This window comes from Physeter macrocephalus, chromosome 21, assembly GCF_002837175.3.
Source record: "Physeter macrocephalus isolate SW-GA chromosome 21, ASM283717v5, whole genome shotgun sequence".
NCBI classification, from domain to species: Eukaryota; Metazoa; Chordata; class Mammalia; order Artiodactyla; family Physeteridae; genus Physeter; species Physeter macrocephalus.
The window spans coordinates 64,646,037-64,650,786 of record NC_041234.1 but is presented as its reverse complement, the minus strand read 5'-3'; the positions used below and the strand labels follow the sequence as shown (position 1 = coordinate 64,650,786).

Below are 4,750 nucleotides of genomic sequence, written 5' to 3'. Positions count from 1 at the left end.
CGCTAGGCCTGTGCGTCCGGAGCCTGTGCTCTGCAACGTGAGAGACCACAGCAGTGAGAGGCCCGCGTACTGCAAAAAAAAAAAACAAAACAAAACAAAAAAAACAATGTCCTTAAATAAAGTTCACAGAGTAAAAACCAGAACCAACAGTCCTTCCCTCAAACACAATAGAGCACAGGCACAGAACAAGTGATTAGCCCCAGGGAGCAAGGAGGAGGCTGGGGAGGACAGCAGAGACAACCAAGCTGCTGTGTGGAGGGCAGTCCTCTTTGGAGTGGTCTGAGCAAAGCCATCCAGCTGCCCTTGCACACCTTGTAACCACTGCTAACAATAAAGGAAAAAGACAAAACTTAGTCTCAGTCTGGAGAGCTCAGAAATCAGTGTAGGTGGACAGGGGTCTGGATAACCACTAGTCCTGCTTGGCCTTCTTCTTTCTGTCACTATTGCCATTTTCTTCAGCATCCTCAGTAGAGAGCTACTCCTCCAGTTTCTGCTTGCCACTCTCTAGCTGAAGCACTGCTGTGTTTCAGGGTTTGAAGCAAATGATGATGCAGGTCATGTTGTCACATCCTGTACTGTCCCTAGAAGTGTCTGGTGCCAGGAAATGATCCAGCAGCTCTTCCACGATGGATGACAATAACCAAAGCTCCCCATTTTCATCATGCTGGCTGATCTTTGATTGAATGAAGTCTATAACTTCCTGGCTGCTCATCACATTCCAGATGCTATCACAAGCAATGACCTTGGATTTGTGATTGTCAGTGAGAGTCAGCACCTTGATGTCAGGAAGGGCCGAAATCATCTGTTCCTCAGGTAGCAAGTTCTTGTTTCTCTTTTAGAAGTGGTCTCTAATGGCTCTGGAGAGGTTGAGGTCACCATTGACTAGCCCATCCAAGGTGACCTTGCCACCAGCATTCTTGATGCATGCTAGCTCCACTTCACCCTCCGGTTTGTGGTCATAGTACATGTCTAAAGCTTTGCCAGCCTCAGACACCACACAGTGGGAGTCTCCTGCATTGGCTACAATCAACTGCTTCCCTCATATCAGAGCCACCACCGCTGTTGTACCACTGTAAGAGCCAGGCTCCTTTTTGCCTTCCATCCCAGGCACCATCATCTCCTCTTCTTCTTTAACAGACAGGAGGAGCATGGCTTTTAATCTTTCCAGAAATAGCATGCTCTCCCCCTTTTCTGAGATAATTCTACCCGAAAGGCCTAATTCCCCTTGCAGAGTAAATCCCTCCATGACTATGACTTCAGTGCTAAGATCGGAAGGGGACCCTTCTCCCAAAATCAAAATCAGAGAATTCACACTTGGCCTCGTGGCTTTCCAGACTCATTGCCCTCCTTTCCCCACACACCTCCTCTTTGCCTTCCATCCCAGGCACCATCATCTCCTCTTCTTCCTCATCCTCTTCAGCCTCCTCAGTGTCATCCTCATCTTCCTCATTCTCTGCCTCTTCACTGCTGTAGCCATCTTCTTCCTCACTGCATTCTTCAGTGTCTTCCTCTTCCTCCTCCACCTCATCTGACTCATCCTCACTGTCCTCAAAAACTTGGACTTAGCAACTCGAGACAGCTTGTCAGTGGCTGAAGAGTAGGAAGGCCCAGCCTCACCAGTGGGAGTGCCAGGCTCCAAACCTTGGCCTGCCTCAGTCCCACATTCCGAGTTGGAGGAGAGGCCCATGTGAGCCTTGGCTGTGGGGCCATTTTCCTCTGAAGAAGTTTCCCTAGATGGATCCTCAGGACCTGCCTCCCCATTGAGGCCCTGGGACCCTGGTTCCTCTCCTGTCCCAGCTCCAGATTTGCTGTGGGGAGAACCCTTGTGACAGTTCTGCCCATAGCACATCAGCAGCTCTTCAATAGTCATGGTAGCCTCTTCATGCAGCAGTGCAGCCTCCTCATTGTCCACATCATCTTCATCAGCTACTTTTTCATCCTCATCCTCAGTGGGTTGCCCTGCAATCTGTGCCAGCTCCTTAATTACTTACTCAGTGGTCAGTTTAGCATCAATAGCCATGAAAGCATCTTTCAAAGCATTTTATAGCTTGCTTTCTTTGTAGGCCTTCTGATCTTTGATGATATCATGAAGGTATTTGGCACAGTACAAGGCAACTTCCTCCCCTCCATGTCCATCCTAGACAGAAAACAGAGCTGTCTCACTATTCAGCTCAGGAATACAGTTCTGAGCATCCTCTGCAGTCTAGCAGCCTTAGCCTAGGAGATCTCAGTACAAATGGCAGAATGTTTGGGTGTTGGAACTCTAGACCTGACCCATTTGGATTTGTGGCAGCTCCATGGTGACGCTCCAGCCTTGCATGGCGGAGAAGCCTATGGCAGTGGCAGTGGCAGGCACAGGGTGCTGACCCCGTCCCAGGAGCACTTCACCACGTTGGGCTGGGAAATGTAGGCACCCATGGCGGCGGCTGACCAGCAGCCTCAGGGCAAGCGAACGGAGCACGACCCGTGCCGGTGCCAGAACCAGAGCCCCGGGTGCTTGCGTGGCAGGAGCCGGCTGGGTTGCGTGGCAGACAATGCAAGGTGCAGGTGAAAGGAGCGAGGTGGACCAGGAGGCGGTAATGGGACAGAAGCAGAGAGGGAGTGGAAGGGGAAATGGCACTGCTTCAGACCCCGCCCAGCCGGCGCAGCGCTGATGATGTAATTTTTAAAGTAAATATCTTTCAATAAAGGTTAATAAAGCCCAGCTGTCCTCAGAATAATGAAGCTTTCTATGTCCTCATGTATGTCTACTGCCAAAATTGGACAAGAAGTTTTAGAAAAAGAAAATTGCAGTTAGAATTTGTTCAAGAAGACAAGTTTAGGGTGACCAACTACATTGAATTGGAGAGAATACCTAACTCCTATTCTCTCCTTACTATAAATTGGAAATGGGGAAAATGTTATAGCAGTTTCTTAACAACACTATCTTCAGAAAATTGAATTGTTATTAATCAACTGAGAAATGGACAGAATTCTAATCAGTTTTTAGATGATCTCAAAGAATAAAAAGTAATTACCCAAGTTTTGATTCAATATTTGTTCAGCAATTGCTTTTTCAGTGTTAAGACACTGCACTAGTTAATGAGGAAACAACAGTGAATATAATAGACATGTCCCTGATTTATAGGGAGATTAAAATCTAATACAGCAAAAAATCAAATTTATGTAATGAAAATCACAAACTGCCCTTTAAATTCGTATTGGATTTTAAGGTTTAGAAAAACTAGAAAAGGCAACAGTTTGTGTACTATCCAACAAGCTAGACCAACCCTATGATTATCAATGTCATTAGTATTGGTATTGGTATAACTGTGTTTGGAGGACATCTTAGACCTGTTCACTAACATTGAAAATATTAGTAACTGCAGGTTAGACATTTTGTTCCAAAATTTAAAATAAAAATTAGAATGTAAGAATGATTAAAATAAATGACAGATAGTAGATATTTTCCTGGAAACAGATTTTGATGTTGTATTCAGAGTAACAGTTCTTATAGGGATTTGGGAAAAATATGCTTTAAGAAGAGATTAGGAAATTTATAGATTAAAAATAATGTGTCTACTTCACAACTTTGCCTGAGAGGTAAACCCTGCCAGAAGGATATCAGGTATTAACTCCACCAGGTATTGTACTTTTATATCATTCATACCTACATATTCTTATTATTTCATATGTTCACCATTTTTTCTTTCTTTCCAGTTATATTATGAAACAATCAAATTTCTTATTAAACTGCACAAGTCATGAAACTCACAAGTTTGATATATTTCCGTTTGGCTTATTTGTATACAACTTCCATAAAATGTATAATTATCTGTGAGGCATTAAAGACAAAAAAAGATGGCAAGAAACTAATATGTTTTTGTATTTAAAATTCTGTGCAGTGATTACAAATAAAACATTATAAGTTAAGAATATTAATAGGCAGGCTAAACTAATATAAATAATTATATGTTATTATATTTTATATTGAAAATGACTCCTTTGATTCTGGGTATATGGAGCTAAAATGAATAATTTGTTCTGGGAACTCCTCCAATGGGTTATGTGCATAATGTAAGTAGCTTCAGGTTTGTATCAAAGATAGAAATCTACATAATCTTCTATTTTAGTGTTATTTCATTTTTTCCCTTTTGGCTTCACTTGGTGGTGATTGTTCATACTAATATAGTTTATCCATTTCACAGAAGGGGGCTACAATATCCTTGTGGTTAAGCATTCATAATAATGTATGATCAAAAGTTGAAGGAAACTGGTCTGATCCTAGGGAAAATGAGTCTATTCATTTCAGGATACTGACACTGTAATTAGAGGTATCAATGTTAAATGGAGAAAGGGTTGGTCATAGATTCAAACTGTTTTAACTTTTACTTCTATCTGTCAGATTTGGATATTTACTAATAATGATTAATTTCAGACAGTATTAAAGAAAGATCTTAACAGTCCCAGTAAAAATTACTTTGTTTCCTGTTATATGTTTTCCTAGAATTCAAATTCATAAAATGCTTATACTTATGTCTGGAATCCCAAATAAAATTTAGCTATTTTTGGCCAAATCCTTACTGAAGAAGGTAAAGCAGAATTGAACCCTATGTTAAAGAGAGAATGATTTTTTTAAAACAAGACTTGAAAATAAAGTAATGTTAGAAAGAAGCAGTTGTTTTTTTTTTTTAAATTTTGAACGAGAAAATGTTCTTCAGAATATTATTCTTTAATCACATAGAAAAATATATTTTGCTTTCAATGCAAG

General features: G+C 41.5%; 1 pseudogene; it reads right to left on the bottom strand.

Annotated features, from left to right (window-relative positions):
• Positions 1–409: 409 nt before the first annotated feature.
• LOC102991060 (protein phosphatase 1G-like) lies at positions 410–2,418 on the bottom strand (annotated as a pseudogene).
• Between the last annotated feature and the right edge of the window lie 2,332 nt (positions 2,419–4,750).